The following is a 26,652-nucleotide window of genomic DNA, read 5'->3' as shown; positions in this document are numbered from 1 at the left end:
AAGTGTAACAAGCTTAAAAAGGATAACATACAAACTGTATGGTTCAAGTAGTAAAAGGGGCACCGGGAAGTGAAATGGAGCTGAATCCTGTGTTCAAGGAGATGAACAAATTAAGGGAGTGGTGTCGTGGGGAAAGATCCCACCCAGCTAAGCGTATTGTTATGTGCCTGCCACTAAACAAGGGTTAGTTATGTCACGTTAGGGATTATTATTACTCGGCCATTGTTTTCACTTGGACTTTTACTCTGGAGTGAACTGCAATCCAGAAATGGAAGACACTCACTTTTGATCCAAATCTTGAGGAATAGTGGTCATGAAAGGCTTAGGCCCAGGCAAGGTGGTACAAGCTTTTAATTCCAGACAAGCAGTTCCTTGAGTTCAAGGCCAGCCAAGTACAGAGCAAGTTCCAAGTAGAGAAAAGCTTAGGTCCAGGCCTGGCGATAGGCACCTTTAATCCCAAAGGCAAGCTGCTAACAGGGAGTGGAACCAGCCCAGGAGAAAGAAGTTTGTTGCAGTCAACAAAGATGAAAGGAGTTGGAGATATGAAGAGCCCTTTTACATCAGACATGGAGATGTAGAGTTTGGAGTTTGCCCAGCTGGTTTTTGCTCTTGCTTTGGTCCAGTATTTCCCCATTATGACATTTTGGAATGGTAATGTATATCCTGTGATGTCGGAGATATGTGATTTGCCTTTTGATTTTGATTTTTATAGGGGATTACAGTTAAGTGACTGGATGAATCTCAGAAAAGACTTTGAACTTTGGACTTTTAATGTTGAGACTTCTGTAGACTTTTGAAGTTGGACTAATGTATTTTGCATTATGGCTAGGTATGGCTCCATAGACACATATGTTTGAATAAGCTTATGGGAGCCAGGGAGTAGAATGTAGTAGTGTGACTAGGCTTGGCCTAGGAAGTGGCATTATTAGAAGGCTTTGTTGGAGTGGGTGTGGCCTTGTTGGAATGGGTGTGGCTTTGTTGGAGTGGGTGTGGCCTTGTTGGAATGGGTGTGGCCTTGTTGGAGTGGGTGTGGCCTTGTTGGAGTGGGTGTGGCCTTGTTGGAGTGGGTGTGGCCTTGTTGGAGGAAGTGTATCACTGTAGGGGTGGGCTTGGAGACCCTTCTCCTAGCTGTCTTCCCCTAGTGGCCTTCACATCAAGATGCAGAACTTTCAGCTTCTCCTCCAGCACAGTGTCTGCCTGGATGCTGCCTTGCTTCCTACCATGTTGTTAATGGACTGAACCTCTGAACCTGTAAGCCAGCCTCAATTAAACATTGTCCTTTGTAAGAGTTGCCTTGGTCATGGTGTCTGTTAACAGCATTGAAAACCCCAACTAAGACAAAGGGGAGAGCACCATCATGCAATTTTAGGGTGTATTCCAACCATGCCTGTTCTCGAGAGCTGTGGACTGCTCTCCACCACCACAAAAGTATAAAATTCTGCACAGATGGAATCACAGTGGACATGCTGTTTGTGGTCTGGGTCTTTCCCTCATTGTTGTGTGGGTGTGATTTGCTCCTGTGGGCTGCTGAGTAGAATCCTAACCATTGCTCCAACCTCCCTGGTTTGTGCATCAACTTCCTGTGAACTGGTGCCTCCCCTCCTGGAGAGAGGTGACCCAGGAAGTAAACAGAAGTCACAGGTACGGCTGAATGGAACAGGCCTCACGGAACCCCTGCCAAGGTCACCGAAGAGGGCTGCTGTACAGAGCTCCAGGGAGCAATGTCCATGTGTCACTCATGCTGAGCTGAGCTTTTGGGGATCTGGCTGTCCTTGAGTTTCCCTGCTCCTGTAAGTAATTCTTGTAGGTGACTCTGGTAAGCACATTGCTTTGATTTGTCGAATCATTGCTTGATCTGCCTTCGGTTTTCTTTGGGGGTGAATAGATGTCTGTTTGCTTCCCTGGAGAAGCCTCACACAGCATCCTGACGGATTCTCTTGGCTGTGGGTGGTCATTTAGGCTGATTTTAGTTTCTGGCTAGTCTGAGGAAAGTTTTAATCAATGATCTGGACAAGTCTTTGTATAGAAGTGTCTTCGTGGTCCTGGAATAAATATTTAGGAACAGGGTAGCTAGATCACACAGCGAGTGTGTACTGAGCACATAATTCTTTCTAAGATTAGCTACAAAGGGTGCTAGTGCCCACTGCAGTGTGGGGTTCTCAGTTTCTCTGCTCTGTGCCAGCATACACATTCACCCTAGCCATTTCCTGTGAGGTGCTTTCCCAAGTCTTAAAAAATATGATCTAGGATCTTTTAAAATTAGTCAGAAGGCAACATGCAAGGATAGGTTTTCTCTTTTCACCATGCTGGTTTCAAGATTGAACCCAGGTCATCAGGCTTGGCAGTGGGTGCCTTTGCTTGCTGGTCAATCTTGCTGGTCCAGCATTTTTATTTTTATTTTTAACAATGACCTATAAAAAGCAGAGATTTTGAAGATTTTGATGAAATTTGCCTAGCACATTTATTAATGGGTTCCTGGTCTTTCTGTCACTCCTGTAAGGTTGAAACGCTACATCCTTATGCTTACATCTGGGAACTTCATGACTTTCTGTTTCTCAGGCATCGATTCTGAAGTTAGTTCTCATATTTGACAGAAGGGGTGCTGGGTGCTCAGTTCCGTCGCACATGGAATGTTCTGTTGCCATTTGCTGAAGATAGGAAGTGCATCTCTATACTGAGTGACCTTGGCACCCTTTCATGAGCCTGCCTGTGGGCCCTCTTCCCAGGTTCATCCACTTGTCTGACTGGATTGCCAAGTGTGATTACCATGAACCAATCATTCTGTTGCTCACAAAATGCCTTTTGCAGGTAGCGGGGAGCAACTCAGCTTTTCAGTGTTTCAAAGCATAGTCATGTTAAGTGTTACAGGCCACATAAATAGATGATGGTGGAGCCAGAAACGGTGGCTGAGGTCTGTACCCTCCACAGATCTTCAGTGGTAGGACCAGAGGTGAAGAATCCCATAGCAAGCCTGCAGGGCTCCTGTAAACTCCTGCAGCCTAAAGTCTGGCGTTCTGGTTATCAATGTCTCTAGAACTCTAGTTAGCACTAAAGTGGAGATCGGGCACCAACTGGAGTTCAGTAATGTGGATGACATGGGATGGAGTCGCTGCTGGGAAGCTCCCCAGAACCCAGGCTCTCCCTCACCAGTTCAGCACTAGCAGCCCAGCTCAGCACAGACAAGGACAGAAGTGGAACAACACATTTTGTGCCTACACACGATTCTCCATCTTTAAGCTGAGATTGAAAATTCCAGACCACTGCAGAATGAATCCTGAGCAGTCTTAGTTGTCACTAAACCATGACTTCTTCTCTGGAGAAGGGGACAGAAGCCACCACTAATCAGTATCCAGAATGCACGGGCAGCATTGGTAAGAAAGGATATGCCATCGCTCTGCCCCTTCCCATGGGCTCACGAGTTAACAAGGTGAGCTTGTTTTGATGTTGACACTGCTTCATAAACAATACGAGCAACTGAGGCAGAGCCCATGTTTCTTCCGGTGTTTGAGGTGACTCATTCCTGAAGTGGTAGAGATAGACTGACACCACTCTGGGAAAAAAATGTCTTCACATCGCAGTTCCAGAGGAGGATTTTATGTGTGCAGCTGTTAGCTTCCAGATCTCGCTATTAGTCTTGCCTTCAGGTAAGTAATCCTTTTTCACCTGTCAATGCAAATATATGAAAAATTGTTCAATCCTTTTTTTTTCCCCTACACGTAAAATACATGAGCCCGTGAGAGACATTTCTCATTCATAATACCCACTGCTCATATCCCATGGGCTCCACTGGTCTCAGGCAGGGCTCTCTTCTTGTCCTCCACAAAAGAGGAATCATAAACCCTCAGTATAATTCATTTTCCCTATTTTCCAGTTATGTTCGATTGATTCATATCAGAGGCAGTGAGTTCTAGGAAATCACAATGAACTGAATGACTGCAGAAAAGGAGTCACCGTGATAATATCACAAGCTAGTGTGCAGCTACGCAGGGACAGTGTCCAGGCTGGGTCTGGAGAGCAAGGAACTTAGCTGAAGACGTGTTTGTGTCATATGGTGCAATCAGGGGCACAAACCCACCGAGAGGCCTAGCCTACTAGATGGCTTTTAGATCAGCGCGAAGGGGATTAGGGAGATACACTCTCTCCCTCTTTTCGTTTTCTCCTCTCCTAGCCACAGGTGAGCTGTTGCTCTCCACCACACTTACCCTGCTATGACATACACCTCAGCTCAGGCCCAGAAGCAGTGGAGACAACAAACTGTAACTGCAAACCCACCCCTAACTCGTTGCCTGCAGTCTTCAGTGCTGTGAAGACCACAGCACAGCACAGCACAGCACAGCACAGCACAGCACAGCAGAGAACACATTTTTAGTTTTATTTATTGTATTGGTGTTCATAAAGGGAATGACGTAGTTAAGTTTTGGGAAGTTCTCCCTTAACCATTTCAGGGGTAAAATTGCTCATTTACAAGACCTCTCCCTGCCGGGAAGCCACATACATAACCAGGGCTTAATGAAAGAAGTGTGAGTATTCAATCAGCAAGGAGGGCCGAATGTGGAAGCCGTAAGTCACTCCTTGGTCGTCATCCCACAGGGGTGATTGCTTCCATGCATTTAGGTCAGGGGTTGGCATAGCACACTTTTCCTGTACAGAGAAGAGAGAGACTGAGATTTTAGGCCTTGCTGCTGTGTAGACTATACTTCAACCGCTTGACTCCTGAGGCCAGAAGGAACTGTCGCTTCATTATAAACAACAGGGCATGGTGGTGTGCCAGGACACTGGTGCTCACCAGACCAAATGGCAGCCAGTGTGGCCCATGTCTACATTTTGTCACTCCCCTGGTTTAGATAATAGACACAAGAGGTCTTCTGGCATGACATTTGGCTCCATTTTAAAAAATGGTTTCTTAGGATTTAATGTTTGTTGATGTGTTTGTGCATGTGTATGTATGAATGTATAACTACGTGTGTGCCCATCTAGGTCAGGACAGAGGGTCAGATGCCGTGGACCTGGAGTAATGGATGTGGTCACTGAACCACCGACCTTTGATGCTGGGCATCAAATCTGGATCCTTTCGCTCTTTAAGTTTAGAAGAATGGGGGCTCTTAACCTCTGAGTCATCTCTTCAGCCATTTTAAAAAAGGTTTTTGTTCTTTCATTTTTCAAAGCGCTCAACATCTTTCTGAGCCAGCATTCTAAAGACTGAGTTTGTGGAACACTTTGGAGTTTAATGTCCTTTATGGCTGGAATGTAAAATGTCCCTTGCAGGCTCATGTGTTGAACACATGTTCCCCAATTAGTGGTGCTATTTAGGGCAGGTGTGGGCCTTTGGGGTAGGCGTGGCTGGTCAGAATGAGTCACTGGGGGCAACCTTTGAGAGTCATAGCACAGCCCACTCCTGCTCTAAACTCTGTTCCCTGTCTGCTGCCTCAGTGTGACCCAGAGTGTCACACAGTCTCAGGCAGGCATAGCGGTGCACGTCTATAATCCTGTCACTCCAGAGGCTGAATGAAGTAGGAGGATCTCAAAATTCAGGCCTGTCACTGCCAGAATACATGCTGAGATCCTATTTTAATAATAACAATAACAACAACAAAAACAACAGAAACAACAACAACAGAAACAACCAAACACCCTGTAGCATTTGAGAATAGCTGCCTGGATGTAAGTCATCTGTCTTATACTTGGCTTGTCTACATCAATCAAAACATCTACACTTCCAGTTTCCCAGCTGTAGCATGGGAATGTCTACGTCACAACCATGAATTTAATGAATTTTGTTGGATGTGCTCAGGACAGTTCTGAGGGGCATTGCTGCCTGCACTACACTCTAGTGTCAGTTTCATGCCGTGGTATCTCAGAGCTTACCAAATCATCTCCATTCAACGGAACTAAGGTCACGACAAAATGCCTTTCCTTTCTGCATTGACCAGATAATGGCATATGACTCTCTAAAGTGATGGTACTGACAACTTGGTTCATTTTGGTGACCATGAAATAGAATGTTGAGAATTTAGTTGGCATTCCTCTTACTGAATATCTTTTTATTATTATTATTGGTTATTTTATTTATTTTCATTTCAAATGTTGTCCCCCTCCCTGGTTTCCACTCTGCAAACCACCTATCCCATCTCCTTCTCCTTTGCCTCTATGAGGGTGCTCCTCCGCTCACCTACCCACTCCGACCTCACCTCCCTAACATGCTCCTATGCTGGGGCATCAAGCCTCCACAGGACCAAGGGCCTCCTTTTCTATTGATGCCAGATAAGGCCATCCTCTGCTACATATGCAGCTGAAGCCATGGGTCCCTTCATGTGTACTCTTTGACCCTGAATATCTATTTTAAAAAGACTTGTTTACTTACCTGATGTGTTTTGCCAGCCTTGTGTATGTATATACCACATGCATGCAGTACCCATATACACCAGAAGGGGGTGTGGGATCTCCCGGAATTGGAGTCACAGATGGGTGTGAGCCGCCATGTGGGTGCTGGGAATTGATCTGGATCTGCTAGAGGAGCATCCGTGATCTCAGCTATCTCTTGTAGCCCCCTCTTGTAGCCAGTTAAACTTGGGTTGTCTCTGGAAGCATCCCATCTCCTCCCCACGCTGGCTAGAGACCTACTGGAGCTAGTAAATTAAGACTTCTACTTTTGACGTTTGGGCCGGGAGAGAGAGCGAAAACCGATCTAATAATAATTAGTTATGGTTTAACATGCGAGATCGGAATGTTCTCGTTTTTCACTCTGGGGCCTGGTGAGAAGGAGTTGAGGGAGAGAGGCAAGATTGATGGCAAACAGAGACTTTCACTGTTCCCATGCCAAGAGAAGCAAATGATCCTCAGGCGCCTCCTTATATCATGTTAAGAGCCCGTGACAGCCCTAAAAGAAATGGAGAAAACCGGCAAAGGTGGGGGATAAAAGAGATTCCCTTTATTGTTCTCTGAGGCCAGGCACCTTGGCACACGCATCACTGCTTGCTCACTTTGTAAAGACCACAGTTTCCTCACCCCCCCCCCAACTCTGACAGCCTCCTCCAGGCCCCCGCTCCCCCCCCCCCCCGACAGCCTACCTCTCCAGGCTCCAAGAAGGAGGGTCTGGGCTCAGATAACCGGCTCTGTTAAAGAACAGCTTGTTTTTGTAACTCTGGCAATACAGTTCCTTTCCACTTAATGAAGTGGGGTGATGTTGTGGACAAGACATGACCCGACACAAACTCTAAATACCGAGTCCAAACGTTATGGGATCAACCCTTCCCAGAAATGTCCAATGTCCAATGTAAAAATCTGTGTCCCTGGGGCTAGCCGCTATGGGAGAATTTCATTAACATTTCCAAGGGAAAATACTGGGGAAGGAGAGCCTGTGTGTGTGTGTGTATGTGTGTACCTGTCACATAGCTGTTACAGGACACAATGTAGGGAGATCTGCTCATTTCCTTCTGGTGAGAAATTTGGAGGGAGAAATCTGAGCTGGTCAAGAAGAAAAGTATAAAACAACTCACGAGTGTCACTCTGTTCAAGAAGGTACTGGAGTAGAGCAACAGATGGTGTCTTTCAAAGAGTGGCCCCGCGGTTTTAATTTACCTTCTAATATGGCTGCAGAGATGAGTCTGAGCACTGATCCAAGAACACACCGAGGGCAGGCCACTGAGGGCCAGATGATCTGGGCCTCCTCAAATCCAAGTCTGAAGCCCAGTGGTGCCCTGGGGGAAGATTCAACAGTTATGGCCCAGATGGGGACATGTGACAGGTGCCAGCAGGCACAAGGAGCCAAGTGTCTGGCTTCACTCATCGTGGGGGAGATTGTGTGAATCCATGGATGAGAATTTGGGCAGAGTGCTATCTGCAAAGAACAGGGATGTGGTAGCCCAGGGTAAATGGGGCTTCGCAGGGTGTGAAGGAACAGTACAGATGAAAGATCTTACAAGGCCTTCAGCTTTCTCCTCGCTTAGCAGTCAGATCCCTATTTAATTTATCACTGTGCCCCTTCAAAATTTCTGCCTGCTCTTCCCAGTCCCTCATCAGCCCACACAGATGACTGAAACTGGGGACCAGGCCAGGAAAGGAAAGCTTCATCAGGCCCTTTAGTGCACTCCGCCTTCTTCAAGGAGTTGCCGTAGATTTGAGGGTCATTTTGCATGCAATCCAAGTTTTCTGATGATAGCATTGAAAACAGAGGGAGAAGAGATTAGATCATGACATCCAAAAGGAGTAATGTTTCCCTACCGGCCGACTTTGGCAGGTAACCACCAAGGGCAGGTGAAGGGCTGCTGCTAAGGGAGGACGCCGAAACTGCAGAGTGAGTGTCCCTTGAGAGGGTCTTGGGTTGGGGGAGTGTATGTTCATAGGAATTGGCAGAAGCGTATACTTTGAAACTGAGTCAGGCATGAGCATCATTTAGGAGCCTAGCTCCACCCTTAGAATGTCTGACTTAGAAGAGCTAATTGTCTTCTAGCAAACTCCTAGGTGCTAGGGCTGGTCTAGGCTGCACTTTTGTAAAGAAATTTGCATGGAACATATTGATTTATACCCACATCTGCACCTGTGATCTGGAAGGAACTGTAACAGGCTGCAGTAAAGCCAGTGCTCACTGACTGGGCTCTTCTCCGGTTCGCTGCTAGAGGGTTCAGGATGATCCTAGATGAACAGATGCAGTTGCTACAGTGAGGATCCAAAGGCTCTGACCCTGCCATGCCACTGCTAAAGTGAACTTGGGAGTGTGGGAAATGATTGGAAGAAGCCTGGTGGCCTTAGTATACACATGTGGGAGAAATGAGTTAAGAGGGGGAAGAGAGGAGGGGAGAGTGTCTAGGAGAAGTTAGAAGGCTTTAGTATAAAGGGGGGGGGGAGGGAAGGTAAGGGAGGAAAGAGGACTGAGAGAGGAAGAGAGAAAGGAGAAGCAAAAGGAGAGGGGGGAGGGAAGGTAAGGGAGGAAAGAGGACTGAGAGAGGAAGAGAGAAAGGAGAAGCAAAAGGAGAGGGGGGAGGGGAGGGGAGGGGAGGGGACAGAGAAAAGAGGGGCTAGGAAAAGTCTGATGGCTTCAGTATACAAATGGGGGAGGACTGGTGAGAGAGGAGAAAGGAAAGAGGACAGAGAGAGAGAGAGAGAGAGAGACAGACAGACAGACAGACACACACACAGACACACAGAGACACCTACAGACACACACACATACACACACACACACACACACACATACACACACACAATTTCAATTTCATCTCCAGCTGTGACACTAGACTAGAAAGTCCACATATTTCTTAACCCTTTTGAACTTCAATTTCCTCCTTTGTGAAACTGAGGCCGGGGGGTCCATCTTTCTGTCTGCCAAATGAAGTCCATCCTGGCTTGTTTTAGCAGAAAAGAGATTTATGGCAAGGATATTGGGGAAAATGGAAAAAATGAACTGTTTCAGCAACAAATCAGCGGAATGAAAAAAAAAAAGAGAGGGTATGTATGGTTGTTGAATAAAAAAACTGTAAGAGACCTAACACCAGGGCAGCCAGTGGGTTTCGCATGGACCATGATTTTAGAGGAAAACAATGGAGGCTGTAAGCACTGCTGAGTGCTACTCATTGTAGAATGACCAGGGATGCTGTGTGGGGTAGCTGACATGGGGGCCATGTCCTTGTATTGCATGCTAACATTCTAAGGTGAAATAACACAATATCTGTGATTTGTACTGAAAAAGAAAAGCTCCAGAGAAAGAAACAAGAGGGAAAGTAGAGAGAGGAAGGAGCAGAGAACCATCAAAGGCAGCCATGACAGAATGCCGCTTGCTGGTACATCCTGGTTGAGAAGCCATGGGAGTTTGTTTTCTGTTTGAGTACACATGCATGCTGGAATTGGGTTGGAATTCTTCATGGCAAAATGTTCCAGTGAAGCAGAAATCACCCTTTCTAAGAGCCTGGAGAGAAAGGCTCAGATATCCGTCACAGAGGAGGCCAGACCTGTCCTTGCCACCAAGCTAGCAAAAGTAGATGGAAAGGGACTCTACATTTCCAGATTCTAAGGTAGGTAGTATCTCTGCCATCAAGTGTCTTCAAGGAGTAGGAGTTTCCCAGGTGACAGGAAGAAGTCACAACCATCCCTAGAGGCCATAGTGATTCCGAACCCATATAAGGGCATCTCTTTTTCCTGTCCCTAAGATGAATATACCCCACATCCCCATCACATGTCTGATTGTTTTACTCAACCCTCTTGAATATCAATAATTTGCCAGTCTCTTGTGGGGGACTTTGAGCCAGCCTGCTCTGACAGAAGCAGACTTTGTGTGTAGAAGAGGAACCCAGTAGGTAATATTATGTTGTATATCTGTATCCCGTCTCTTATTCTATTTCTTCCCCAAGCCCACAGGAGCCCTCACGACCAGTACTATTTATTCTATGTAAACAGTTGTGTTATGGTTTATATATGCTCAGCCCAGGGAGTGGTACTATTAGAAGGTGTGGCCCTGTTGGAGTAGGTGTGGCCGTCACTGTGGGTCTGGGCTTTAAGACCCTTACCCTAGCTGCCTGGAAGTCAGTATTCTGCTAGCAGCCTTCAGATGAAGATGCAAAACTCTTAGCTCCTCCTGCACCATGCCTGCCTGAATGCTGCCATGTTCCCACCTTGATGATACTGGACTGAACCTCTGAACCTGTAAGCCAGCTCCAATTAAATGTTGTCCTTATAAGAGTTGTCTTGGTCATGGTGTCTGCTCACAGCAATCAAACCCTTACCAAGACAAGTAGTTGAACATCCAGTGTTGCCTTTCATGGCGTCCTCTGTCAGGTCCCTTGGTTCTTTTGCTATATGGGCTTCAGTTGCCTAGTTATTCTAGACTGACAGTCTTGCTGGTTCTTCATCCACAACCCTGTGCACATGTGCAGTAGTTTACCTGTTCTCGCTGCTCTGAGTCTCCTCTGAGGCTTCTGCTGGTGTAACACGACATACTGCTACTTGAACCAACATGTATTTTCATGAGCAGAGGGGGCATACTATAAAGCAACCATAAAACACACAGGGCACTAACAGTTGCTTGTTGTCATCATTTGGGTTCTGGGCGGTGCTCAATGGTAGATCCTTTCCTTTTCTTCAACTGCAGGTCTGGTAGGCTTTCTTATGCCTGTGTCACTAAGGACCTGCGAGAATGCATTGTGCTCTAATCAAATAGGGTAGATGCCACTAGATAAGGAGAACTTTATATTTCATAATATTCCTAATGATGTGATTGCTGCTTAAAAATATCTAGGTACAGTGCATGACTGCAGCCTCACCAAGTTGTGTCCCTTTACGAATGTGACAAGTGTGGCTGGACAGATTGCCTGATATAGGCCACCATACCCAGAGTTTTCTGTGTGTTAGGCAAGAACTCTACAAATGAGCCACATCTTTGGCCCTCAATGACTTCTTGTTGAAAGGCAGAGCCTAACTTTTTTTTTTTTAATGTTAGGCTTCCCAGGTGGAAGCTAAAGCAAGAATTCCATGCAGGTGGTTTATTTGGGCAGTGATTCCAGGAAAGGGGTAGGGATGAAGAGGGCAGGGAGGAGTCTCCATGAGCTCTATGCTAACCCTTCCGCTACTGAGGGCAACTGAGACTCAGTCGCCCTTGTACTGGGCATAGGTATCTGTTCAGAGTTGCCCATCTGTGATATTTAAGCCTGTGTCACTGGAGGTTGGCTGCCATGAGTCCACACACTCCCTGTTGCATGGTCAGAGCATGCCCATGGTCTGTGTAGACTTCTTACAGGGTTCTAGAGGGATATAGAGAGAAGCCATTCGGTTAAATTAAAAATGTATCTGATATGGACATTTTAAAAAACCAAGATTCTGGGCAAAATAATGAAATATCCAGAAACATCCTACCAAGAAAAACAATAACAGATGTTTAATGATTTCTATTATATTTATACCCTTTGAACTGTCATATGCCCTTTACTCATCAAAGCAAAGTCCCTAGTGGTTAGAAGGGGAAGGTTTTCCTTGGGCATCACGGTCCTAGTGGCTTGTGTGTTCTGATGACCACAGGACCTGACAGAAACAGCTGGAGAAAAGTCGTGGCTTTCAGGGGTCCAGCTCCTGTGAGAAGGCGTGGCAGCCAAGCTCCATTCACTGCCAAGGGGCTTGTGTGACTGAGCTTCCTCACAGCCTGGAGGAGAAAGCCACCGAAGGAATGGCAGCGATGGGGGCTGGACCTTCCGAGGCCAATTCCCGGTGGCCTACTTCTGCCCTGTAAGCCCCACTTCCTGAAGGTTCCGCATCCTCCCACAAGCACAGCACCGGACGAGGGCCAAGCATTCAAAGCATGAGCCTGTGAGGCACATTTCAGATTCAAGACAAGCACTGGCAGAAACCCGGGCCGGGGCTGCCAGTGAAACTCTGGCACCAGGCTTCTCTGCACTCAGAATTTTCTCTCTTTTTGTATTTAACCAAAAAAATCTCATTAGAGTCTTTCCAGTCTTGTGGGGGGTGCTATGAATCACCATGCGTATATAGAAAGAGAAACTTGAGCAAAATGAGATAAATTATCCTAAACTTTTTCAAATTTAGATTTTCAATTAGTTTTTTACTTAAGTCGTTAGCATTTCCTCAGTAACGCCAGCTATGTTAACAAGAACATTGGTAATACAGTACTTTCAAGAGACTTTTAAAAGAAAAAAAAACAACAAAGAAACTAAAACTCACTGGTGTGGGCCCTGAAGCTGACTGCAGATTGCATAGCGTGGTTTGTAACGTTAGCCGCTATTAGATGCCATTCTGAGAACCTTACAAACCCATTCAGCTCTGCCCCAGCCTCCGTCTCCTCTGCACAAACGCCTTTTCCTTAAGTTGGAAGAGAAGTCTGTTATCACCTCCCAGATGTTCTGTCAAGAGCTGAATAATCATCTTCAAGTTTTGCCGCTGAAATTTCAGACTTGTTAGTCTAGGCAGAGGAGTAACAGAGCTGACTCCCATAAAACAGGCATGAGATTCTGTTGGTGAACCGGAGACTCCATCTGTGTGGTGTCAAGGTATAACTAGACTTCAAATGTATAGATTTGTGTCTTAGAATGGTGTGCCTCTGAGTGTCTCAGTGGGATGTGCTACAAGCTCTTTGATTTCCTGTCACAGGTGGGAAAGCTGCAGCTTTCAGATCCGGAATGCTCTCTGTTAAGTTGTGTGACACTCAATGGCTGCCTGAGAATCACCCATGTGTCTGTGTGCTAAGAATCACCCACGTGTCTGTGTGCTGTCTGAGAATCACCCATGTGTCTGTGTGCTGTCTGAGAATCACCCACGTGTCTGTGTGCACAGAGATGTCTCTTTACAGCATTCCCATCAACTTAAGATAGATTATACTCCGTGAAAAGAACTGGAATCCGAGTCATACTGTCCTGGGGAAAGTAGGTTTGGGGTACAGACATTATGAATGAACATTAGCAAGCTTTATGTTCAGGTTCTCAACTGTTAATATGTCTGATAATAATTTTTGCTTTAATTGCAAATAAAATGCCTATAAGAGAGCTTTCTCTCTTTCTCTCTCTCTCTTTCTTTCTTTCTTCCTCCCTCTCTTCTTTCTTTCTTTCTTTCTTTCTTTCTTTCTTTCTTTCTTTCTTTCTTTCTTTCTTTCTTTCTTTCTTTCTGTGTTAACTCATCTGATTTCACACTCAGGGTTGTGGAAGCTGATACCCCTTTGGACTATTATTCTATGTGTTAGAAATGTAAAATGGAGGCTGTGCCTAGTCCTTTAGGAACTTGATATGTATGTAGGGTTATGTGTGTGTGTGTGTGTGTGTGTGTGTGTGTGTGTGTGTATGGGGGAGTGATGCCTAGAGGAGGGATCCCCCTTCTCAAAAGAGAAGGGGAGGGTGAAATGGGGGAGGATCTGTGTAAGGGGGTACTGGGAAGATGGGAGGGGGCTGATATTGGGATGTAAAGTGAATAAATAAATACATTTAATAAAAATATATAAAATGATTTGGACATTATGATTTTAAAGACATTCTGTGATGTACTCAAATGAGGACAATACATTCTTTTCATCGTGTTTAATTAAGGCAGAGAAATAAATAGACTACGAGGGAAAGGTATTGGCCATCTTTTAAAATTATGCAGTTCCTTCACAGGTAACTTTCACCCACTCGTCGTGTCCTCTTGTGTGCAAGTCACAGAGCTCAGTAGAGATGGCTCCTAGTCTCTGCTATTATTACTGGTGCATATAAGTTCTCCAGCAAGTACCAGTGGCATCACTGTGGTAATTACCACGTGTAACCTGAGCAGGCTGCCATTCGGACCTATTTCTTCCCTCCCTCGACCAACTGGAGGTGTTTGTACTGGTTGGTCCTTTGCTTAACTCTTTTTCACAAGCTCCATCCATTCCACTGACAAGCACTGATCAGTCCTCCAGGAGTAGCAGCTGTGGAGGGAGAACACTTCATGTTTGTCTCTCGTTGGGACACTCCACAGAGACTACAAGAGTGTGGTAGGGTTTGAGGAGGAGGATTTTTAGGAAGAAGCAAAAGTCCCTGAGGTGAAGACATCTTTACATAAAATACTTTAATAACCACTCAAGAAGGTAAAACATCATAGCACAGGACTTCAGAGCAGACTTCTTCAGTGTGTGATTGGAAACAACTTCCTAGGGGAAGAGCTGGACCCAAGAGGGTAGGGGCTTTTTAAAATGAGGCTACAGTTTAAGAAGATGATCAGGGATCAGTTAACACAGTGGGATATTCTGTTGCAGATGTTGATCTCATTTCTCTCAAGGCAACCATTGTGAAATTCAGGCAAATTTTCTTTATGATGACAATTACATTTTGCAGGAGAGGGACAAGCACAAAGCATGCTGGGAAGATGAAAAGCTGGTCTTCCAGTCAGGGTGAGAGGTCTGTTCTGCCCCCAATGCATGCTGGGATGATGAAGAGCCAGCCTTGCAGCCAGGGTGGTGAGCAGAGTCTGTTCTGCCCCCTGATGCTCAGGGATATGTGCACATGTTTCAGTGCCCTTGGGATGAATGAAACTTCAGTTAATCATTGAATACTACTGGTACTATGATTTTTTTCCTATTCATGCAAATGTAGAGCAAGCTTTCGACCTTTGTTTACAGGAGGCTACTTACAGCTTCTCTTTGGCATACTCAAATGCCACCGTCATCATTCTTGGTTTTGGGGTCATGATTAATTAAAATAGAGTTACTTGATGACTATAGGAGCTGATCCTATAACCAAGATGACTAAGTGACTGATGGGTAGCCTATACACTGGACAAAGGAACAGCTCAGGTCCGGAAGGTTGCAGATTCATCACACGATTTAGGACTTACCAATTGCTTATGGAATTCTTCAACTGAACAGTGTAGGCTGTGGTTGCTGGTAACTAAAACAAGGAGAATGAAATTGCAGGTTGAGGGGAATCTACAAGACCGTTTGTAACTGCAGCATAACTCAGCCTGTTCCCAACTATGTTGAAGAGGAAAGAGATTGCTTGAGGATGTATGCTTTGAGCTAAGTGGGTAGCAGATATGTTTATGTGGTCTTCTGGGCTCACCCAATCCAACTGGTTCAGGCATTGAGTCTCTTACCATAGTCTATGCAGCGATGGCCCCGTTCCTCTCTCCTTAGTCCCTACTAGGTTGAGTGTTGCGTTTCCCAGCCCCGACTGTCCAATGCTATCCCCATCCTGGCAATCATGGCCTTTAGTCAGGTTCCCTCATCAACCCTGGGGAGACTTCAGATGACCCAGCTTTGGTCTTGAAGGACTGCTTGGAACATCTGTTCCTCAGAGTGTTCCTTCTTTAGGGGATCCCTAAATCACCCCAATTGGCCAGAATTCTAGAGGCTGATTCCAAAACCAACAAACAAAAAACTGGTGTTTTCCTCTACGTTAGCCCTGGAAGCTCTATCATTGCCAGAGACAACCAGGCAGAGAACCATGCTTATTTGAATGGAGGACAACTGACATTTGATTAACATTTCAAAACTACATAACTATATAAGAAACGTCTTGTTTTCAAGTTGCTACATGGTTTTCAGTAACCTTAACTATGACATCCCTTGTTCCTTGACTGAGTTTTCTCAATAAGTTTACCAAATACTGATTTTTTTTTTCTGGACCAATTCTAGGAAAGAAAAAAACATGTTCATAGAGAAAATATAATCCAACCATTTTTTAAAAATGGGTCACCAGTGGCCAAGTCACAGTTCCTGGATACCATTTAATTAAAAAGGAGATTGTATTTTGTAACAATACAATTTGTCTCAAGGAGTTTTGTTAGTGCAGGAACACAGAGAGAAAAATAACACCAAATGTATACACACACACACACACACACACACACACACACACACATCCATGTGCCAAATGAGGATCTGGGACTGCATACATTCCAGGGCAGGACAGAAGAGAATGGAACTGCAGGCTGTGACCTACCACTGCAGGTCTTTATAGGGGCAGTCGCCTGGTCTGTGCTCATAGACATGGTGAGAGAATAAGGATTTCTAAGTGAAAAACCATTCAAAGTTGACTCATCTTTTTTTCCCTGTTTGATCAGTTTATTAAACATTGGTTGTCACACTCCTCTGATTTATTTTGCTTGTTTCTGAGCTTGGTGGGAGCTCATTTCTGTCACACCCTCTGTCATATGGATGATTCTGCGTAAATTTTGTTTTTTCAAGCGTTCCCTTTCCATCCTGCCTGATGGCTGCATTTATTCTGTACTTCAGACCTTCTGGCTGAGGACCATTTTGGAAAGTTCCTTGTATAATAAATAAATGATACAATAGTAAATACAATAAACAAATAAAACAAGAATGTGCTTCTTCAGATAAATCATGTGTGTATAACTTTCGTCAAACAGACCTTCCTTTGAAGAAATTTGAGAATGTATTAGGGCTATAATGACCACAACCCACGATCACAAGGACAATTGAGAAGCTAGCTGTTTCAGAAACATTTGATTGTAAATCCTGTCTGTAGTAGCTAGCCAAGTGAACATTAGCTATATATGTGTGTGTGTGCCTACATATATAGCATTAGTCAAGCTAATATCCCTTTTTGTCCAGAGCATTTCAAGAACCGCATGACTATCAGATTTTTCTGAGCCATGTTTTTGAACACTTTATTTAAAACCATACGTCAGGAAAGTTGTACCAGGCTGCAGGATTGGCTGCAGGATTCTGTCAACCTTTGAGCAGCACTCAGGAGCTGCCTCTGCACCTGTAGCATGCATTGGTCATGTGACTCTACGGGTAAACTTCCAGATAGCAGTTTAGTTGTTGTCTCTTCCAGCTGAGACAATGGGTGTGCCTAAAATTAGCTAGGAAAAGGCTGCGTGGTCTCTCCAGGTTTCTCTGAGGAACAGGCCAGCTCAGCCTTGCTTAGTGTGGTCCTTCCCTCTCCATTTCCCCGGCTCTCCCCTCAGGTGTGTTCATGGAAAGCTGCCTCGAAGTTCTCGGAATTACTCAGGATTCTTTCCCAGTCCTTCATGGGGCCTCTAATGAAGTCTGAGCTGTAGCCTGGGGTTGATGCCAGCCTGGAATGCAAGGAGACTGAAAGCTGACACCCGTTCAACGGAGCAAAGGGCCTTGCACTGAGGTTGTTGCCATGACAACCTGGGTACGGTCCTGGTGACGCATTTACACAACGGGGTTAAAGTTCTTTGAAACCAGTGGCTGCTGTAAAAACAGCATATTAAATATGCTTCGGACTGTGGGCTGTGCATTCTTCTCTCTCTGGAGACACTCCCCCCTGCCGTATGTGTGTGTGTGTGTGTGTGTGTGTGTGTGTGTGTGTGAGTGTGTGAGTGTGTGTGTTTCATTGGGGGAAATTTCTCAAAGTGCAAAGTGAATTGACAGCAGAATCAATCAACTAGTGGGCTAGCTCTGCACAAATTTTCTCTTTTTTGAAAGGATGGGAGAATAATTTGGGTTATCATTCCCCTGTACAGTATTTGATTGTTTGTCTTGTTATCTCTGCACACCAAAACATTTGTTGTTCTCTCACCTTGCCTCCTTGGTGTGGAGCAATATGTTTGAAGCTAGTCACTTGGCAAACCATTTGGAGAAAAGGATAGCTTCAATGAGCCCATGGTTCAAAAATCTTTTGCCTCTTAAATTTGATTTTAATTGTTTTCTATTCACCTTGTAGTTTTGTGTTAACTTATTATTCAGACAGACATTTGAGGGGGGACAATTAAGTAATCCAAAAATATAATGATTGTTCTGCTAGGAAACCTCTTGTTTGCTGGCTGTATGCGGGTTCTACAGACCAGATAGGTAAGCCATACAGCTTTGCCAAGGGAAGGCTAGTCCAGCCCAGCTTGTCACTGTCTTTAAAGCAACTGACTGTCCCAGTTTGTCCTGAGCGTGGGCTTTCCTGAGATTTGAGAGATTTACTATTAAAGTTGAGAAATGTCAGGCACACAAGGACTAGCTGGTCACTGTGTATTGAACAACCACCACTTAATGTCTGCCCAAATCCCAAGGCTCTACAGAGGCATCGACACCAAGTCTACTTGTCTTTGGGCAGCCCCATCTCCTTTGGTAATTTAGTGGGATTGGCAGCAGACCTGTTTGTCTGTCTACTCAAATGTATTCAGGTCTAATGAGAGACCATAAAAGGTATTATGTCCATTCCGGAGATGCTATGAGCTCAGACTCAACTGGGTGGGACCCCTGTTGGCTTCTGGCTACCATCTTGGTTGGAATGAAGGGTCATCTGTCACTGGCTTCCTGTCTCCTTTGCCTTCACATCAGTAGAATCCAGCACTGACTAAGGAAGCTCATTCATGTAGCTTCCTTATTGTGGTATCTAAGAGAAGGTGAGGCAGGAGTCTCCAACTATTCAAATTGAGATGGATACGACACGGTCGATCAACCTCATCAGATTTTACCTGGCCTAAGTCTCCATCCTATGGATGAACAGAAGGGGCTTCAGAAAGACCTGTGGGCTGATTTTCTGGCCTCTGGGATATCTGCCTGGGATTTTTTTTTTTTTTTAATCAACTGAATCAAGATGTCTTGGTCACCTACCTAGTCTGTTATCCAAAGTCGTCACTGGGGCAGTCAAAGGACCAAGACATGCTTCCATTTCTATAAAGAAAGTACCATAAAAATGTTGTTGTTTCACCATTTAAGTCCAAAAGGGAAGAGACTAGTTTAGCTTTGAGAAACACGACCCAGACATGAAAAGGCACTAAAGGATATACCCTGGAGTGACCACTGTGGTTTTACCCAAAACCCTCTAGGCTACCTGAGCAACCCAGCAGTGCTTCACCTTGGAAGAGAGTCACCTAGTTAATCACACAGTACAAAAAAATTCTCAGATTCGTTCATTCATTCATTCATTCATTCACCGGGTGTTTATACCGCTCAGAATACTTAACCCTGCTCCAGATTCCCAGAGAAAAGCTGTGTTAATCAAACTGTTGTAATCAAGGTCTCCCTCCCTCTCAGGAGGCTTACAGACCAGGGGAGGAAAGCCAATGAGAAAGTCCTTCAGCACACACATTCATAGACACCCTTTTGGAAAGCTCTTCAGGGTGTGTTCACTGTGGCTGCCTAAGGTCCAAGTACTAGTTCAAACAAGTTCACACGAAAGAATTTCTCCTCAAATTCTAAATTATGGCATCTGAGACTCTAGCTACATGAGGTTCTTTGTTTGTTTCTTCTTCCTGGAACGTCAGAACATATATAATGTTTTTTTTTTTTTTTAATGCTGGTGAGCAGGTAACAAGAACTTGTTGTTTTAAATGTCTGAATTCAGTTGGTATGCATACAAACTCTATCCTGCCTCCTACAGCAAGAACTGGGGGGTGGGGGGTGGGGGTGGGGTTAAAACTCATTGGCTGTCTTGGCTAAATGAACTCAGGGGAGGTTAAACTCTTTAGCTCTATTGGCTAAATGAACTTATGTCCATGAGTTGTTATGTTGCTGAAAGGGAGGGTAGGATTTTGCAGGCAAAAATCCAATCTGGTCTTCCTGACCTGATCGTGAAGGTGGCTGAGGTGGATCCTTTTATTGGAAAATCATTCCTGTCCTCTAGTCTATAGCTGGAGTGGCCATATATCAGCCAAGCCTCAGAGAGCTAAGTGGTTATGAAGTCTGCACTTCTTTGTGAACCATAGTCCCAGTGCATAAGGGTTCTCCTGGGTTGAACCCTTCTCATGGTTTTGCTAAGAACAAGCTTCTCTTGGGAGAACTGTTTTTCTTAGGTCTCTCATGTCTTTATTTTGGATCTTACAGGGCACAACAATGGCTGCTTTGTTGATCAAATGATTTGGTCAACTATACTGGTCGTTTTCCAGAAGGTTGGGCAGAAACTGGAGCCCTTGAAAGGTGTGAACGTCTGTGAAGGGATGGTGACCTTGAGGATGGATGGCTGCATTTGAGATCAGATCCTCCAGCTTTGATATCAGACTGTGCCCGTGCTTTGCTGATGACACTGCTGTCTCTTGGGATGCAGTTTGGAACTAAGTACTGCATTCCACACTCCACGCTGCTGTTTTTAATCTCTTCCATTTTTTTGGCACGGGTAGATGGTATGCATTTTCTGACTTTAAAACAAAGTTCTGTTTTTACAAGGTGGTTTCTATTTTGAGGGTTTTTTTTTCCTAGAAAGGAAAGAGAGGTTAAATTATGTTCTATATGAATTCAAAGAAGGCTGCTTTGAGAATAGATAGCTGCCTTTCTGTATGACTGTTGAGGTGTAGCATGACACTTGATTCTGTGTATAAGTGAGATTGCCTTCAGAGGATAACTGAGAAACTAAACTCAATATATACTTGCCAAAATATCTTCTCCTGGGCCATCTCCTCTCAAGTACAATGTGTATTCAGGCATCTGCAACCTCAGTTGTTTGCCTGGACAGCTAAGAGATCTATAGGGGAGAAATGGAGATCTTAATCTGTGGCTTTTAGAGACATTTGGTTTGGGTGTTCAATCCTGTCTTAGATGATGGAAATATGTCTTAAGGAAAACAATCAAACAGAAAAACCTCAAAAGAAACAAAAAATACTTTCTGGGACAGGAGAGATGGCTTTAAGCCTGCTCAGGACCTGCATTCAATCTCCAGCTTCCATACAAAATGCTGAGCATGGTGGGTTGTTCCTATCATCCCAGCATGGAGGGACAGGGAGATGGGAGGTGAACCCCTGGCATTCACCGCCTCACCACCCTACCTTAATCAATGAGTATCAGATCCCATGCCATCTTGGACTGGCAGAACTGTGTCCTAAAACTATCCTGTCAAATTCTGCCTGGACCAGTGGAGGACAATTGTATCAATACACACCCTGGAGACTGATTAACAGATCTGTCAGCATCACAGACTCAAGATGGTGAGGATGCCAGAAACTGAAGGATAGAGTTTCTGGAACACTTTCCCATTAGGTGGTGGGCCATGCTTATCTTACCTGGTGCCTTCATTTGGGTTCATCGCTGTGAAGAAGACAACATGACCAAGACCACTCTTATAAAGGCATACGTTTAATTGTGGCTGGACTGCAATTCGAAAGGTTTGGTCCACTGTCATCATGGCAGGAAGCAAGGCAGCATGCAGGCAAACACGATGCAGGAGAAGCTGGAAGTTCTATGTCTTGATCCAAAGGCAACTAGAAGAGGACTATCTTCTGAAGGTGGCCATGAGGAGACTCTCTTCAGAGCTGGATGGAGCTTGACCACTAGGAGACCTCGAAGCCCACCCCCACAATGACATACTTCCTGTAACAAGGCCACACCCACTCCAACAAGACCACACCTCCTAATAGTGCCATTTTCCATAGGCCAAGCTTATTCGAACCATCACACTCAAGAAGCCATTTTGCCTGTTCTGAGAAAGAGAGAGAGAGAGAGAGAGAGAGAGAGAGAGAGAGAGAGAGAGAGAGAGGTCACTATCTGCAGAAACCAGGAGAGGGTTTCAGATACCCTGGAACTGGAGTTTGCACATGGTCGTGAGCTGCCTGATATGGATTCTAGGAACTGAACATGGGTCCTCTGCAAAAGCAGTATATACTCTGAACCACTGAACCATCTCTCTTTGGGGCAGGGCCTACTGCTCCAGGGGCTGCAGGTATACATGGAAAGGACTTTGCCATAGTGTAACAGATCCACCTCTAGTCCAGGCGAGTCTCTCCCAAATGGTGACACCTTTGGGGACAGATTTAAAAGAATCCAGGAAAACTTACAAAGGACCAAGGACATGGAGCCCAAGATCCTACTTCTCCTAAACATCTGAGCCATCTTCAGGCTTGCCTTTCCCTGGGTAGCAGCTTGTTACTTTGAAACAATCGGCTCTTTAACATCTAATTTGCTCAAGAATTTTTGGATGTAAGTTCCCCTACATTTCCATAACGCTACCTTGTAGTATAGCCTGTTTCCCAGAACCTGAAACAAATTAGATTAATCATACTAGACACAAAATAAAAAGTGCCTTGTGAAGCTTGTCTGGGCAAGCCCTGAGATTCCCTCAGGTTGGCCAAAGAGAGAGCTTTGGAGTCCTCAGCTGCCACCCACCCTGTGTGAGAACAGAGACCAGAGTCTGAGCTTTGGGGAGTACTGCTGTGTTAGGGTCCAGTCAACTCCTAGAATCCTCGCCAATGAAAGAACAGGCAAGCAACAGTCACCCACTTTGGGATAGCTTTGGGAAAAGCGATTTTTTTCTTTGTATACTCCAGCTTAAAATGCAAACATTTTGTATTTCGTTATGACCATCCACCAAGCTATCTGCACTCCTCTTCTTGATTTGACACCTATCATGCCCCACTTATACAACCCCCTCCTGTCTCTGTGTGTCTACATGCTGGGGAATGTACCTCACACTGTACATTTCTTCCTCAAAGTTCCATGTGCCCTTCCTGAATGTCAATGAGTCACAGGGGATTTCAGCCCCTGACTAAGTTGATCACAGACTCAAGGAAGGCATAAGCCCCTGGATTAACGCTCAGCTGATCTCCCCTGCTCTCCCTTGTTTACTCTGTGTTGATCAGAGCAGAGGAAGGGGCAGAAGATTCCAGCAGCCTGGTCTCTGCTTACACAGAGGGGATGCAGAGGTGGTAGACTCTAGGTTTCTTCAGGCTCTGAAGCCAAGACTTTAGAACCAAATAGAAGTATGTCTGGCCATCTACTTTCATCACTAAACATTTCGAGGGTCATGAAAGGAAAAGCCTCCCTAATCATGCCTATGTCCCCACTAGAGGAAGCAGAATGAAGCATCATTAGCTTTGTTGGGAATTGTGGTGACTTCAAGCACACGGCCAAAGGGTCACCCCTCTCTGTTCTAAGGAATGCTTCTCTAGGTTTCTATGGAATTCCAGATTTAGAATCTGCCATCAGTGATCTACAACTTTCCAAAAGAATTTGTGACTAAAGTCTGTCTGGTGTCATGGGAGTTGGCTATGGTAGAGTTAGAATCTCTGGACCTGTCTGGGTGTTCTGCTCCTGGCCTCTCTCTCTTCCTGTGTCCTTAGACAAGTGACTTCCTTCTTGAGTCTGGGCCTCCTTCACTGTTAAATGGCCATGCTAATACCACCTTCTTAGTTAAGGCTATAGGGGAGATCATTATTTGAAAGAAAAAGATTCATGGTATTTTTTTCTTTAGTAAAAATAAATAATTTTTACTCAGAATGGATATTTCATAAGGCATGCCGATATCATAGAAAACTTACTAACAATGACAAGGTTATTTCTGGGGGGAAATGACTGGTCCATAAAAAAATAATAAAAGGTTTTTTTGTGGCAGATTAATGAGGGAAGACTGAATAAATATATATAAATATTTATATATTAAAATGAATTACTGTGTCACAACTCAAAAAAAAATGCCCAAGTGAGTCAACTTAGATTGTCTTACAATTAGCAGAAATACATTTTCAAATATTATAAATCCTTCATTTACAACTACAGTCATTGCTAATAGTACTTAGCTATGTACAATGGAATGAGACCATTTCTTTATGTAGTGTTTGCTGTTTCCTTTTAAGTTTAAAAAAAACTTTACATTTACAAGCATACACACACACACACACACACACACACACACAGAGCACACTATGTGTGTGTGTGTCTTTTGAGCATCTGTTAAGTGCTTGTGGATGCCACAGAGGCCAGAAGTCACTCGGTCCCTCAGAGCTGGAGTAACAGGGTGACAAGTGGTGATGAACTTGCCAGTACAGATGCTGAGAACTGAATTCAGTTCTCTAAGAGAGCAGAAAGAGCTCTTAGCTGCTGAGCCATCTTGCCAGCCCCTTGCTATTTAAAAAAGAAAAAGTGATTTTAAAAAAAATGATATTTTAAATTTTATTTTTGTTAATCTGGATAACCAAAGAACTAAACTTCCACAAAATTAGCATAGACAAAACAAAGTCCTAAAAATCTAACAGTTCTATGCTTTAGTCCGAACACCTAACTCAACTTTGGACAAAAGGATTTCTTTTTTTATGGGCCAAGAGAGCTATCCGCTTATGGAAAAACTGAAGATGTGCAAGCTTCCTGGATGCACTGTTAGGAAAAGTGGGGGTGCAGCTTCCGTGAAATTTGAGCAGCAGTAAGGGTACTCATGAAGCCCCAAGTCTCACCAGGGCAAGCCAGTTTGTGTGCTGGGCAAGAGAAGAATTGGTAAAGCTCCCCACCCTGTAGAATGGCCTGCGCTTACCTGATTTTATCATTATGAATGTGCCCACAGCCACATTTGTAGTTACCTATCTAAAACTGTATAAGTGCACCATAGCAAGGTTCTTAGAACCTTTGGTGCTGACCCATGACAACAGGCTGATTTTCAATGCTTTATAGCACAATAGGCTAAGTTCCTCCTTTAAGGAGGAAATAAATAAACATCTTATAGAAATATAGGAAAATACAATCAAATGGGTGAAGGAAATGAATAAAGGTGTTCAAGATCTGAAAAGGAAAATAGAAGCAAAAAAGAAAACACAGTCTAGGGCAACCCCAGTGATGGAAAACCTAGGAAAGAGATCAGGAGCTGCAGACGCAAGCATCACCAACAGAATACAAGAGATAGAAGAGAATCTCAGGCATACAAGATATAATAAAAGAAACTGATTCATCAGTCAAAGAAAATGCCAAATCTAAAATATTTTTTAACACAAAACATTCAGGAAATTTGGAACACTATGAAAAGGCCAAACTTAAGAATAATAGGAATAGAAGAGGGAAATGATTCCCAGATCAAAGGACCAGAAAATATCTTCAACAAAATCATAGAAGAAAAGTTCCTTAATCTAAAGAAAGAGATGGCTATAAATGTACAAGAAGCTTAAAAAACACCAAGTAGATTGGAGCAGAAAAGAAAATCCTCCTACCACATAATGATTAAAACACTAAATGCACAAAACAAAGAAAGAATATTAAAAGCTGCATAGGAAAAAGGCCAAAAACAAACAAACAAACAAACAAACAAACAAAAAACCCAAAGCAGACCTATCAGAATTTTACCTGACTTCTCAATAGAGACTCTAAAAGCCAGAAGATCCTGGACAGATAGCCTGCAGACCCTAGGAGACCACAGATGTCAGCCCAGAGTATTATACCTAGCAAAATTTCAATTACCATAGGTGGAGAAACCAAGATATTTTGTTACAAAACCAAATTTAAACAATACTAGTCCAGCCCTACAGAGGAAAACTCCAATACAAGGAGGGTAACTACACCCAGTAAAACAGAAGAAATTGATTATTTGCTAGCAAAACCAAAAGAACACACACACACACACACACACACACACACACACACACACACTACCACCACCACCACCACCACCAGCAACAACAAAATAACAGGAACTAAAAATCTTTGGTTATTAATATCTCTCAATATCAATGAACTGAATTCACCAATAAAAAAGCCACATCCTTATAGAATGGATGCATAAACAGGATCCAACATTTGGCTGCATACAAGAAACACATTTCAACAACAATGACAGCCACTACTTCAGAGTTAAGGGCTGGAAAAAGGTTTTCCAATCAAATGGACCCAAGAGACAATCTGGAGTAGTCGTTCTAATATATAATAAAATAGACTTTCAACCAAGAGTAATCAAAAGAGATGGGGAAGGACACTTCACATTCATCAAAGGAAAAGTCCACCATGATGAACTCTCAGTTCTGAACATCTGTGCCCCAAATGCAAGGGCACCCACTGAAAAATTCATAAAAAATTACTGAAGCTTAAATCACATACATATTGAACCCCACACATTAATAGTGGGGAACTTCAATCCTCTACTCTCACCAATGAACAGGTCATCAAAACAGAAACTAAGCAGGGAAACAATGAAGCTAATGGATGTTATGAACCAAATGGACCTAACAGATATCTACATAACCTTTCATTCAAATACAAAAGAATACCTTCTTCTCAGTACCTCACAGAACTTTCTCTAAGATTGACTCTATAATCTGTCACAAAGCAAGTCTCAACAGATACAAGAAGATTGAAATTATCTGATCACCATGGATCAGATAATTAAAATAAAATAAATAAATTAAAATAAAGCTGGACTCAAGAACTCAAGAAGTTAGATAGGCATCAACAAACCATATAACCCAATTAAAAAAAAAAAACAGGGTGCAGAGCTCAACCGAATTCTCAACAGAGAAATCTCGAAAGGTTGAGAAGCACTTAAAGAAACGTTCAATATCCTTAGTCATCCGGGAAATGCAAATCAAGATGACTCTGAGATTCCA

General features: G+C 44.0%; 1 long non-coding RNA gene across 1 annotated transcript; it reads left to right on the top strand.

The window, feature by feature from the left end:
• The first annotated feature begins 1,704 nt into the window (after positions 1 to 1,704).
• LOC147000949 (uncharacterized) lies at positions 1,705 to 20,532 on the top strand. The gene is made up of 2 exons (XR_015045322.1): positions 1,705 to 1,790; positions 20,195 to 20,532. It is a non-coding gene; the product is annotated as an uncharacterized LOC147000949 (long non-coding RNA).
• Positions 20,533 to 26,652: the final 6,120 nt, after the last annotated feature.

This window comes from Mus caroli, unplaced genomic scaffold, assembly GCF_978045245.1.
Source record: "Mus caroli unplaced genomic scaffold, Mus_caroli_1 scaffold_15, whole genome shotgun sequence".
Lineage (NCBI taxonomy): Eukaryota > Metazoa > Chordata > Mammalia > Rodentia > Muridae > Mus > Mus caroli.
The sequence above is the reverse complement of the archived record's forward strand: the minus strand, read 5'-3'. Positions and strand labels throughout refer to the sequence as shown.